Source organism: Falco naumanni, chromosome 4 (assembly GCF_017639655.2).
Source record: "Falco naumanni isolate bFalNau1 chromosome 4, bFalNau1.pat, whole genome shotgun sequence".
NCBI lineage: Eukaryota > Metazoa > Chordata > Aves > Falconiformes > Falconidae > Falco > Falco naumanni.
Window position 1 is genome coordinate 36,884,039 of NC_054057.1, and position 14,575 is coordinate 36,898,613.

A 14,575-nucleotide genomic window follows, 5' to 3' on the forward strand; every position below is an offset into this window, starting at 1 on the left:
CACTTCTGTGACCTGGACCAGACCAGGAAGTCTTCACAGCCCTTCACTAATCCCCAGAGCAATGCTATCTTCCAGTCCATGGTCACTCATCACAGAAAAAAGTTGATCTGGGCACAGAATGGATCTTAAGAAAAAGAAACTGAAAAACTGCATGTGCTTAATTGCAGAAGTGTGTGTTTTAACTTAATTGCATTACTATTGCTTTGGCATTAAATCAGATTGCTGATCTTTGTCTAGCCAGCCATCTGTATTTTTGTCGCAAATGGTTGGAAAATGCAAACTACATAAGAATGAGACATTGACAACTTTAATCTGCATTTTCAGATTAATCAGAAGAAATGTGCTTTGTCACTTACATAATACACTGTACTTCAGTTTAGGTTGGTGGAGAAACTTTTTTTTTTCCAAAAGAGTGAAGGAAGATGACCAAGGCCCAAAAAGCATGATAATTTTATTAATTGAGGATTTTCTTAGAACAGTTTGTTTTTCTGGGCCTTGATGGTCCAAGATCTACTTTGCATTTCACCTCATTCCCTGCCCTCTCTACCCATGGAAAAACATCACAGGTTTTAAATGAGTTGGTTCAAATACTGTGTATTCAAACAGTTGGGTGGAGAAAAATGAACCATTCTGATGTGCTCTGTAAGCTATGCTCTTCTTGGAGGAGCTGATTTAATATCTGCAGCTGCTGCTAACAGAAAACTGGTCTCCTTTGTAAGTTCATTTTATTGTATGTCAAACCTCAACTGCAAATATTTATTTTTTTAAAATAATCAAGTGTAATCTGATATGCCTGAACAGCAGCACTTTATTGCCACTTTATCAGCTAGAGTTCCTTTGAAGGGATGCTGGTGACCAAGAAAATTTGCCAGATCAAAATGGTTATAATTGTTCACTTATTTAATCAAGTACTAAAACAATGCATGTAATTGTATTGCCAGTGATATATTATTAACAAAATATTTTGTTGCTATGCAGTTTTTCCTGCCTTACTGATGTTTTTCTTCTATCTCAGATTAGCAATAAACCATACAAGGAAATCTTACTTGCATTGATCAACAAAATTAAAAATATAAGTTTTCTACTTGCTTCATTAAACATAGTAAATTTACTCAATAGAGACATCTTCCTTGCTTTTATGTATTTCTTGTTGACAACCTTTTCCAGTGCAGACCTCTGAGTTATATCGCAGGTAGGTTGTCACGGGCTTTTGCAAAAGCTTCCAGGCACCAATGAACATTGTATTTTCAATTCCCCTGTGATTTGACTGTCATACTGCAGGGTTTATATTGTAAACATGATAAGGCTAGAAGTGTGTTTGTTCCTCTAAAATTTGGAACTCCTGGGATATTTGAAAAAAAAAAAGCCAGCCACCCTGAGCGCAGTCAGAAACCCCCAAAGCACAGTTCAGGTAGCCTCACCTCCAGCACCGCTACCTAGACAGCTTCTCCACATTTTCAAATCACATTCCCCAGCACTTCAGAGAAGGGTGAAGGAGCCCATCACAATATAAATTAAATATGTATTTTTCATTACTTCTGTCACTGGCATGTGCTAACAGTAACCAAGGGATTTAGAGAGAAGAAAATCAGGTCCTTGTCCAGAGCAGTCAGCAGCCCAGAGTAGGTGTTTGCTGGAGATTACAGGCAAACCAGGTAAGCGAACATTGGATCACCGAAAGAGGGAGAATTAAATAGCACAGCTCATCAGTTCTGCAGTCCTTCACTTTACTTTGTTATAGTTAACTGTTAGTTTTGTCTTACTGGTTGCTAACAAGTCTGTCTTGAGAATATGCAGGCTATCATGGGGAAGACCTCTGCTAGGGCTATATTTTGAGGAAGGTTTAAGCGTGGAGAATTACGGGTACCTCATGGCTATAGAAGGATATTTAAAGGCAAAAACAGCAAAGAAGGATTAAAGAATAATTTTCTGACAGAGATCTGGAAAAAATTCTGACTCAAGGGAAGTGAAAAAAAACTTACTTAAGGGAAGTTTAAAAATTCTGAATTTATGGAAGCACTAGTGTAGATTGTCCTGGGAAGTGTGGAATCCCTGTTGCTGAAGGAAGTAACAGGTTAGACAACATCTGGTAGTGATGAGACAAATCTATCTGATGCTGCTTTGAGGAATGAGTCTTCTTAGCATTCTCCAATAAATATCTTCACAATGATGAAGGGGCCTGGATGTAGGACTATTTTTAGTCTGGATCCATTTCAATCCTGTCTTTGTAATAGAAGAAGTCAGTGAAAATTTTTGTTGTATTTGATGTAAAAATATTTCTTATTCTAGAGCTGTCAAGGTTTGATTTTAAGAGCTTGTATGTAAATAAATAAATAAGATCATTTTGGAGGTTCACAAATGCACAAAATCCAAGACGCTGCCCACTTTTAAGAAAAAATATATACTTACCCAAACGTTTCCTCATATCCACTTTTGAATCTGTTACGACCTACCTTCATATTATTTCAAAAGAGGCATGAGTTAGAAAGTAGGGAGGATATTTTTCTGACTTCTCTCTGGTATTGTTTTTGTTTTGCCCTACCTAGAGAATGACATTCACATCATGAGCCTCTAGAACTCTGTTCAGTGTTGTGAAAATGGGAAGAATTGGTTCACTGTTCAGAATCATTCTGAAAGTTCATTCTGTATGTTGAATTGTGCATGTTTATGGCATCCAAAATCTGTGTGTGATTTCAGCCCACTGTTTCTGAGTGGTGCTCATTGCTGAATTTTGAAGCCTGTACAAAGACAACAGAGTAGGCTGTCAATGCTTATTATGATTCATGTCATTCTCACTGATTAATTCAGTGAAACACAGCATAATCACACTAGGCTAGACATATGTCAACAAAACATTTGTGAAAAACACAGGACAGCCCCTATTTTGAGGGGGTTGTTATTGAAGGGGGCCGAGGAAACTTTCCTACCTTTGTTAGTTTCTTGGTCCTCTTTCCCCAAAATAGGAAGAAAATTAAATTCCTCACACTCTTCAGAGTGATGGCTTTAATGAAAAATAATGGTTTCTCGCATATAGCAAATTTGCTTTTAGCTATCTTTACCTCCTTCTTCAGGCAGGTACAGGGCACTCCTTTTCTTAACACTAGCTTTGAACAGGAATAAAATCAAAAAGGCCTCAGCAGCCTGCTAGACTTTTTCTACACGTGTCTTTCCTTCCTGTCCACAGCTCACACAGTGAAGATGTCAAAGGTGACAGCTACTGGAATTTTACAATTAAATGTTTGTAACATAGGACCATTTCTTTCCTTTCCAAGGTTGAAAATAGCCATTTTGTTCCATATTTCAGAATTCAAAAGGTAGTGGTGTGGGATAAGAACATTGCTCCCTAATTTTTTTAATTAATTTTATTCTTCTTATGGTGCAAAGGAAAATTTATTTCTTAACACATAGGTCTTATTATGAGCTGTGTCCTCTCGGCCTCTGTCTATGGTAGGCATCTGTAACAGCTAAATGCAAGGGTTGAGCGTTTGTTTCCTGAGAGAAAAGATGAGTAAAGTGCAGGCTTTACTGATAAAAATATCAAGTCATCAGGGGTCTAGTCCAATTACATGTATTTTTTTACTTTTTAAAGTGAAAACACTGTTAACACTGATGGTAAGCATTTACAAAAAGAGAGGGAAGGGGGAAACCTATGACTATGTGAGAAAAAAAAAGGTGTACGAGGGTATTTGAAGTAATCTAAAAGGCAGAGTGCCAAACTAGGTCTTACTCAAATAACACCATGAAGCCTCATACATTTTTATCTTCAATAGAATAAATTAGAAAAGTGGATAGCTTTTTTGTTCCATATCTTCATTGATTGAATCACACTAAAAATAAAGAACTAGCTTGGATATAAAAGAAAAATCATAAAAAATGTTAAAAGTATCTATTGGCTATAAAGCTAGAATGAGAATTTAGAGTATGAATTCCTTTTAAAATCTCAGCTAAAGCTTCTTGCCATGATATTTTGAAAGTCATGAACCTCGAAACTGGGAAGTCATTACCCTTCTGTTCTGCTTGAATACTAAAGTACCTATTTAGTATTATAGCAACAAAAGTCTTTCAGTACTTCTAATGACCAGCCTCTCACGTGGCCTAGGCTGAAACAGATATATCTATTACATCTTGACATTGTGTCTTTATAAAATGTGTGCAGTAATGTATGCAGGGGAACAGAGGCAGTGGAGACAAAATGGAACAGGGAAATCCTGTCATAAAGGACCAAAGAAAAATACATGTTGATCTCAGGCTAAGCTATCAAGCAAATCTTTCAAGGTGGAAGGATCCCATAGCCTGCACGATGTGGTGCATTCGGCCTGTGCAGGATGCTTGAACAGTTGTGAAATAAAAGTTCTCTGACTTCTAGAGACAGCAAGAACTTCAGCAGCTTCCAGTCATGAGATGGAATGAAAAGACTTTGGTCTGGGCCCTTAAGTTCCTACACATGAAATGCCAAGATGCTTGCAGGTCAGGGTGTACAGGGCTGGGCTGTATCACTTCCAAAGGGTGTGCAGCCGATAGGGGAAGGGCTGTGCACAAAGGGGCAAACAGACTGATAAAGAGCTCTGTCTTCTGGACATGGGCTGTGTAGATAGACATTTATGTTAGCTATTGGGCCCCTATTCAAACTATCCAACTTTTCACATATAACTGAAACAACTGAGCTACAAGCTTAACTGTGCTTTTTTCAATCTCAGTTCTTACCTCTGAAGGTAGTTCTGTTCATCTAAGGCCTAAATTGCTCTCTAGAGACTTCTAGGTCTTTCTGGGACAAGGAGTTTAGTCTGATCTCTTAGCTTAAGTCTAAGGCTAAGTCCAAAAAGTTGAGTCCAGAACCCACCTTTGCCCATGGAAAATGATTCAGAAATTGCAGGTCATTTGCTGTTTTAGTTTATATTAAGAACTATAGAAACAATATTTCTTCTCCTTTTCCTCTCCTTTTGTTTCTCTTATTAAATTTTGTTTTAAAATGTGACTTTTTTAAAAAACCAACTTATTAATACTTATTTTAAAAACTCGTATTCATAGTGCTTGCTTTGTTAAGTAAGAACTTTAAAACACATGGCAGTCATTGTCCTGTGTATACCACAAGTAGCAGACAAACTGTGCTGTGCAGGCAGTTAGCATATTCAGGGCACTTAGGGTATGAAACACTGCAATGAATCCTAAACAATTCCTGCTTACCTTTCAGGTATGTAAACTAAATCCATGTTTTATTTCTTTTGGAGTTTTGTTTTAGCAGCTGCATGTTCCTTATTTGAGCAAAGAACATTTTTCCAATAATTTTTCTGATTGCTTCTTTGAAGGTAACTTCCTGGAGATAGATCCAATTGCAAAGAATGATTCACAGGGTCCTTGTCAATCACTAAAAATTAAAGTTACTGATAGAAAACTGATGTGTTCAGAAGATGAAAAAGCTGTTTCTTCGTTTTCTTGGGACCTCCAGGTCCTTTGCTTTTCCTAAGCCCCTGGATCCTTATATTCCTGCTTCCAGCTCAGGACTGTAATTCTGAGATTGAATTGTTACTTTTTTCAAATGTAATCTTACTTAAGCAAATAACAACTTCTGGGTAACATTTTCAAAAGCACTTCAGTCATTTTGGAGCCTAGAAGGAAGGATATCAAAGGCTTAAAGGACACATGGGATACAATTCCCATTAACTTTCAGTGGTTGACAGGTACGTAACTAACATTTGTGCCTTCAGAAATATTACATTAGTCCCCTTTTTAATAGTGCAAAGGGCAAAGGCAAAAGTCCACTGGGACATTATAATTACATATTCACTTACACAGTGTTCCCTGTTCATGGACGCAAGTATTTTCAGTTTATACTTCCTAAAGGACTCTAGGTGAACTTGTAGTTCAGCTACTCAGAATCTAGACGTTTTCAAATAAACCTCTCAGTGACCTCTGCTTTCAAAATTTTAATCTCTGATTTAGAAATTACATAGACCATATTCAATTTTGGAATTTAAGACATTTTAAAACCTACAAAAATAAATTTGAATTGTACACCTTAGCTAGTCTTTAGGAGCATTTATGTTTTAACATTGAATTTCAGGGAGAGCTTGCAGACTGCAGGTTTGGTCAGATTTTGACATATGCTAAGGCTGTACAATTTAGCTTGGTGAAACAAAAAATTCACAGAATTTGAACTCTAGTCTGTTAGGTTTTAGTAGATTTCAAAGCCTAGCAGTTGAACATCCTAGATGAAAATAAATCCACAGATTTCAAATACAGGTCTTAACTAATTTCAAACCTTACAATATCTGGCAATCAATTATTGTGCTTCCCACTGACATGCTGAGCATTGTGACAGTAGATCTATCTCACCATCAATTCAACCAGGAAAAAACAGAAAATGAAGTTTCAGGCATGGCAATCAGTGTAATAAAGGAAAAAAGGGATTGATTCACGAGGGGAAAATTTTGAATAAATAGAGCAAGAAGGATGATCTTCATTTACATCAATATGGAATCAGGTTTCTGACACTAAAAGTAGAAAAGGTCAAATGGAAATTTTTTAAGCTTGAAGGCAAGCTGGCAGGTGAGGAGATTTTTGAATGCTGCATCCTCTAGATATGAAGTTATAAAACCCTGTATCCTTGAAAAGATAGAACAGAATCTGATACAACTGAAGAAGGAAACAGTGAAGAACAGGTTCAAGTAACGTCTTGTTTAAGCACAGGATATAAAAACAGACAAGCTGGCTGACAAGAAACTTACATGAAATTAAAAATCTATGCTACAAGTCTAAAAATAGCTGGATTAACAGGAATATGAGATGATAAATGAAAATAGTAAAATAGCAGGTAACAGAAACTGGTGAAAGCAATGAGACAATGAAATATTTAGTGTGTAACATCAGGGCTATCCCACAAGTCACCCAGCTCAGAGAGTGACAATGACTGTGACATGCCAAGGGAGACAAAGACAAGGGAAACAACTGGGCAAAAAGCACAGTAATAACTGGAGAGTGCATTTATGCCCATGTAGACTGAGTAAATATCTTCAAAGGTTACACTGCAGAGGCTGAATGCTTTATTGCCCTCCTAGACCAACTAGTTAGCAATTCATAAAAGAAAAGGCAGCTCTTGATGTAGTTCTAAGCAGTGCAAGGGGGATCAAGGAAGATCTCGCAGGGTAGGAGCGATAACTTTTTTAATTCAGGATCTTTGTTACAGCAAGACTTAGAGTATGTGGCATGGAGGTTGTTTACTGGTGTCATATTATAATCTCAAAGTGAATGAATATTATCAATCCAAAGAGACTTTTAAACAGTCACACAAAAAAACCCAACTGACCCTGCCCCAAAAAATCATCATATTTAAACAGCAGAGGAGAATATTAGGAATCTGAAGAGAGTTGTTCGTCCTTCAAAAAGTAGAAGTCATGTTCAGTTAAGGAAAACCTTAGCGTATATATGACTTAGGAAATTGACTGTAAAGCCATAATAAAGCAGGCCAGATAGCATTCTGAGGAAAAACTAGCTGAGCAGATAGTAAGTACTACTAAAACCTTTTTCAACCATACCAGAAGCAGGAAGCCTGTCAGGCTGGCAAATAGGTAATCACAATTTAAAATAAGCACTTAAGAAAGATACAGCCATGGCAAAGTTGCTAAATGAGTTATTGTATTGATAGCCATCGCAAAGAGCCTTAGGGAGAATCCATACAGCCTTTCTTCTGAAGTGAAGAGTTTGAGGCACTGTATCAAATCAACATGTCAGCAGAAGAAGTTTCAAACAAATCTATCCAATAAACAGGAACAAATCACCAGAACCAGATGTTCCAAAGGAACGCAGATTTGAATCTGCTGAACTAGGAGATGTGCTATTTAGCTATGTCATCACTTAAGTTCAACCAATACCAAAATAAATTAAAGGAACTAAAGCTGGCCAATATACTTTAATTTTTAAATGTGTTTTAGTGAGATTTGAACAACTGTTCCTTCTGTACCAGAAAAATGGTATAAAATATAAAAATATTGAATTAGAAGATAAAAGAAGAAATTAGAAGAGGCTTTAACACACCTTTTGCAGGAAAATCACACCTCTCGAGGCCATTGAATATTTTTTCAGGACTCCGTTTTAGAAAGGCTTCAATGGATTTCCAAACAGTCTTTTACAATGCTCCTTAACAGAAATTATTATACATGCTGTTGCAGATAGGTCATTGCATGAATAAAAAAGTATTTAGCAATCAGGGGACAAAGGTATGAGTAAATAGTTGGTCTTCACTACCTGTAGAGTCTCTAGGGAGTTGTACTACAAAGAGGGAAAAAGAAGGCTTGTCATGATATCATTTGATAAAGTAACTGTGCACTGAAAATGGCACCAAAAAGAGAAATCTTGGGCCCATTTTGGTTAGTTCCTTGAAGATGTCAGTTCCATCTTTGAGCATCTAAGACTGGTCAAAAAAAGGAAAATAATGTTTGGAAATAAGGCAAGCATTAAGTGGGAAAACAACATTGTGCTACTATATTATCACTGTGTGCCAAAAAAATTGAGTATTGTTTACCATTCTGGGAAGCCTTTTCTAAACATTTATGAAAGAACTAGCAGAGGCACAGAAATACAGTATTGCTAATCAGAGGTAGAGAAAGACATCTATACATTGAGAGATTGCACAGGTTAGGAATTTTAGACCTAGAAGAGATAATTTATGTAGGACGGAGTAGAAATTCAGATGGTGGTGAAAAGAGATGACTAGAAACAGTAACTCGCTTATGTACACCTATCTCAAGGATAGGAAATCACCAGATAAAACCCTTAGACAGCAGATTTAAAACAAACAAGAGGAATATAAAGCATGCAATTTCATCACACAGCTCATTGTCCAAGGACACTTTAAGTACCAAAACTCTAAATTACTTCAAAAAGCGTTTACAGGAAGTCTGTGATGAAAAGACATCATGTGGCTCAGGAACTCCCCAAAGCACAGATTTCCAAAACCAATACTCCCATTAACAGTAAATTCACACATTCACCCATCGTTTTATTCTTTTCCACAGTCATTTACCTTTGGCCATGGGTTTGGTGAGACCATTGATTTACCCAGTGTCCTGTCTTTGTGCTTTTTCAGAGTGATGACCACACACCAGAGCTGAGGTATATATTCTCCGTTGCCTTGTCTTTCAGATCACACTTTCTCACTAGTGACATTCTATGTAGCCTATAAATTAAAAAGTGATCTTATATATTATCTTGGTGGAAGATGAAACAAAGGTCTCCAAAGTTATTGGCTGCAGTTTCAAAAAGGAAATTGATGCTTCCGTTATAAGTTTGTCTTATAAATTCTTTGGAGCAATGGTTGCTTTCTGTTGGTTTCTGTTTCTTTCATGTAGGGAGCCTAATCCTGAGAAACAAGAAGGCACCAATAATTGTTCAAGGTTCAGGGGAGAATCTACTCCTTCTGCTCCCAGATTGCTGTGCAGTTATGAGTACAGATCTTCAGGCCTTAGACCAGACCTGTCTGTCTTCCTGTGCTGTGTCCATACTGCTTGGTGACCCCAGATGTTGCCACAGATGCATAAATAAGTAAAGACAAATCTAAAATCAGACACTGTTGAGCATTAGGCGTTGTAGATCTAACATGAGCTTTCCTTCTTTTAACCAATCTAATCTGCCTCCAAGGGAGTATATTATTCTGTTTTACTTTTGGCCTTCTTTGGCTGGCTGACCTCCCCCTAATTAAGCCAACTCATTGGAGGACCAGCATCTTATGGTTTCTAAGATATGCACGGCCAGAAAATCATGTGTCTTTTCTGCTTGATCTGACCTTAAAATGAGAAGAAAAGGATTAAAAACAAGCAAATGACTCTCCTAAGAGAGAAGGGAGAAAATCCAGCTGCTGGCAGGCACGCAGCAGCAGCAGAGCAAGAGCACACTCCCCCTTGCCTTCATCCTGGGCCCCTGAGTGAACGCTTAGGGTGGTCCCAGGGGAGCCTGCATGGACACCACAGTCCACCCAGCACCAGCTCGCTGTTGCTCCCACAGGGCTGACTGCAGACACACAGCAACAGTATTGTGATGTTACGTGAATAACTGTTATGTTACACGATGGTGATTTTTATGACTGTCAAGCAATACTGAAGAGAAACAGTTCAAATAATTTAATTAAGCCACGCAGCACTCAGAACAGCTGAAATTACAGGACACCAGGTTTCATATTGGCATTTCTGCCAACATGTTAGAGAGAAAGTATTTCTAGCTACCTCCATACAAAGAAAAATCCAAATAAAGACACAATGATTTTGATTTAAATGTGTCTTCTTTGATTGACTTTTAAGTTGAGGAAACGATATTAGATCTACATCCTACAGTACTATTTTTACTAGAAAATTTTGCCAGTACCATCATCTAGGTACATCCATATTTGAGTGTGAATCCAGCCTGATTTTTCTTCTGTCAAATAGGTCTTTGGTTCTGTACTTTTAATCAGATCTTCCAAAAAAGACAGACACAGAAAGAACCTTCATTTCATGTAGATGCACCTGCTTCAATGAATGATGACTTTGTTCCATTATGTTATCTCTACACTTATCTTTATTGCAATAACGAAATAATTCTTGCAGAACTAAGTAAATTCTTGAATTGACTATGTATTTACAGCACATAAAACCACTGAGAAATTTACCTACTGATTATCTCAAGCACATGCTTCAATACTTCTCTAAATACAACTGGCAAAGATAGAATATAGCTTTTAGTTGAAATGAGACATCCAATGTCTCAGACTGTTTCAAAACTCTATTTCTTCTCCAGCAACAACGTGCTTTTGCGCCAACTCCTAAATAACCATAAATTTCTTTTTTATAAACCTTAATGAATACTTGGCCAAGATGCTGTAACTATTGGCTTCTACCTTTGAGCGGAAATGGAAAAAAAGCGTACACTGAGTAAAATGGAAAAAAGATCACAGCAAGCCCAATGTTGCGTTTTGCATTTAATCTGAAGGAAGCCTTGTTTTCATGGTGTTGCAGTTTTCAGTGTTTTTAATCTTAAAGTGGTTGATCAATTTAAGGTAAGTGGCAGGCATTTGGCCTAGTTCCCAGGCTCTACTTTCCTCCCAGAAAAGAAAAGATTCAGTCAGACACACAGACAAGGGGCATCATCGGTGGCTCTCACATTCCAAGCATTTTAGCACAGATTAAGTTGGAATGGTTTTACTGTTTACTGAAATCTCCTAGGTGTTGCATTTTATCCCCCTCTGGCTGTGGTTATCCAGGTTGAGCCTCTCAGGTCAGGACCTCCATAAGAAAAATGGCTTGTAGAGCCTTGAAGGGAAATACACAGCACAGGTCAAGACTCCTTATTAAAATGCAATTTCAGCAGCTTATTGCAAAATGTAAGTCCCCAGACAACAGGTAATTTAGCAGTGAACTTTTTTCCTAAAGCTTGCAGCAAGGCAAGAGCTGTTTTACATGCATTCCAGAGGAAAAAGCGAAGATAATCTTCTTAACAAGGACAAAACCTCAGCACTTTGTGTGTCTGGAAATAACCAGCAGATAATTAAGTGTTATTTGTAGCCCTTTATTTTTTTTCTTTTACATGCAATAAAGTATAGATTTCAGTGTCTGATAAAAAATTCAAATTTGGCTTTATTACTAAATTGTGAAAATGTAATAGGTCCTTTTAAGAGCTTGTGTCTTCAAACAATAACTTTTTATAAATATAAGTTCTATGTTTTAATATAGTCAACCATTTTGCAGACACTAGGGCCAGATTTCTGGAGATATTAGGGTGACAAATTAGCTCAGGCTTCCTGGAATTGCACATGCACAAAGGGGACTGTGTGGAAGAGTTTTCACTATTCACATTCATAGGAGTTACGAGATGTGCGACTGTTTGTGGATCGGGATCAGAGGTATGAGTGTGAGGCTATGACAGTTGTTGGCTGTTTTCTTTCTGATAGCTTTATGGTTTTAAAAAACATGCTCTCCTACTCCTCTATTTTTTTAGTTATGCCTTTAAAACTAAATTGATCACCAGATTGAAATGCCCAGTATTTTTTGCCCTAAAGTGAACTGGTGGTTTTGGAAATTGAAGCAGAATCAGAGCATGAATAAATAGGGGGTGCACTTTTTTTTTTTATACAAGTGAAAACATTTCTCCGATATATACTCTAGCCAATTCATAAGCAATTTCCCTTGAAAATGTCAGTCTTTCCACAGCTTGGGTTTTAATGACCCTTAATAACACATTTGAAGATATTCTGTTCCTTGAATGATATATTGAAGAATTACGTTCCAGATGTATACAAGAGCATGCATATGCATGTCAGTGATTTGACTGAGCTGAACTGACCCTGCCGGGTGCCTCTGGAGTCCCATCCTCACAGAAACACTCTGGGAGGTATCAACACATTGCAGCCAGGTGCCAGTGCCTTTCTGGAAAGCATCATTACATAGTCAAAGCCTCCATCACTAAAGCCTTTTTCCCCCAGTTCGGTCTTTGAAAAGCAAGGAGGAAATTCAATGGGAAAAGTTTGCTTGTTTAATCAAGTAAGTTCAGTTACAAGGGGATACGCTTGCAGTCTTTAGCTGGGAGATAACGAAGGGGTGGCGCAGGGAGAGTTTGTGAAGGCTGAGGTAGCCCTCCAGAGCAGGGCAGTGCTGAGGCTGTTGAGGATCTGTGCACAGTCCATGCACACGGAGAGGCAGAGAAGGAGTTAACTGCAGCCCTAGGAGGGGCAGGAAGCCGACCAGCTGTATGCAGTTGCAGCTGCTGCTATAAAAAGGCTTTGCCTTGGAGGATAGGGAGTCATAGCAGAAGGGAAGGAAATTCTTCTTGTGAACTTAGCTCAGTTTTGAAGGGAAGGAAGTGGGTTCCTGATGGTTGGGTCCAGGGTGTCTGAAATATGGAAGGTCTTGCAAGTATCTGGCGGCGAGTGTGAATTTGTCTGTTTGGTCAGTGGCTCCTGCTTGCTGTTAGGGTTGTCTAGCCAGCGTGTGTCTTAAGCTTTCTTCTATGTTCCTGTTTAGCAGAAAATTGTTGAATACTGTTACAGATAACACTGTATCTCATACTGATTTTTGTCTCTACTGCTGTGCAGAAGCCCCATGCTGACCCTTCTGTAAGGGGAGAGGATTTTTTCTTATGGGACTATTCTCATGAGGTCTGTGAAAGAGAACTAGGTCTAGGTAGGTCAGGAAGGGGTGTAAGATGCTGACTGGGTAAACTTGTAGCAACACTCTCCCAGAAAAAGGCTATCCTTGATAGAGGGTTCAGCTATAAAGGAAAGGAAGCATCTTCCTGACAATCCCTGAGGAAATGACTTAACCCTTAAGAGGAAGAGAACAGAGGAAAAGGGTTGCTTTATATAGCCCAATACCCACATGCATACAGAGATGTTTAAAAAACAGGTTTTTAACTTGACATTGATTTATTCCACATGTTGCTCTCCTCTTCCTCTTCCCAGCATTTGTATAAAATCTTCTGTGAGGGATAACCTCAGCTGAACACATCCTAGTAGTACAAATAGATTCTTTTTTTACTTTGATAAAATATATTAGCATGTTATCAGAAACTGTAGGTGAGATTCTTCCATCTCTGTTTTTAAGTGAAGGTATACATACAGCTGAAGCAAAAGCAACAGCCGTAGGTAAATAAAAATTGTTTCTAACCATGATGCCACGATTCAGTTGCTGGAAGACTGCAGGTATAGCACATGGCACACAAACCCCTTAGACGTTTTTGGATACCAGCTTTTCTCTGCTGGCTCTACAGGCTGGCTGGCTCTTACTTTCCTTTGGCTAGCCTGTGGAAAACAGAGAGGGTTTTATTAACCAAGATTGCACAGCTCAGGAACGGTTTCTAGCTTGCCAAACTACTCACAGCAAAGTGTCGCAAGATTAGATTTGTCCTGACTGACTAATCCAGGCTCCTGTGAGACAGAAGGAAAAAAGTAGCAGAAAAGGAGTAGGACAAAGAAGATCTAAATAGAAACTAGGGCCAGTTGTGCTGCAGGGTGCAAAAGCAATATTGAGTCTGGTTCCCATTTGTATTTGAGATCCTCTGACACCAGTGGAGTATAATAGAGTTCAGTACAAATGAGACACTGATGCTTGCCTCTCACATTGCTTGGGTTCTAAGTGGTTGCGACAGACACAGCTTTCCCAGAAAGAGATAAAGTCTGAGTTCCTTTCTCTTCTACCACATACGATCGATCAGCAGGTAATTGTACCCCTAGTGTCGTATTTAATGGCCATGGCTGAACCTGCTGTATTGCCTTGGTATAATGAATGGTAAAACCAGCTCCAGCCATATGCCATGCAGTGGACATCCCAATTTTACAGGGACCATGAACCACATGTGGCATGGTGGCCATTACTTCAGGAGATGGAAGTAAGCAGCTGACAGGCCTTTTTGGTTTCTTCCTTCTCCTAGCCCAAATCTTCAGATAGGGCCCATTCAAAAGAGATTTTTGAAGACTTTTCTGTTTGTTTCCTCAGGGCTTGTCTACACAGCCCTCTGCTGTACTAAATGGCTCTGTGATGGCCCTTGTGTAGTACAAGCCTGTAACTAAGATGTCATGGAGAGGAAGACATTGCAAATCAGTGAAACTGCCACACAT

General features: G+C 38.4%; 1 long non-coding RNA gene across 1 annotated transcript in view; it reads left to right on the forward strand.

Annotated features, from left to right (window-relative positions):
• The window catches only part of LOC121086770, a 49,185-nt gene extending 38,821 nt beyond the window's left edge, over positions 1–10,364 (forward strand). The window contains exons 2-3 of the long non-coding RNA XR_005827451.1: positions 9,012–9,108; positions 9,345–10,364. This is a non-coding gene — a long non-coding RNA (uncharacterized LOC121086770). The remainder of the gene's footprint in view (positions 1–9,011; positions 9,109–9,344) is intronic.
• Positions 10,365–14,575: the final 4,211 nt, after the last annotated feature.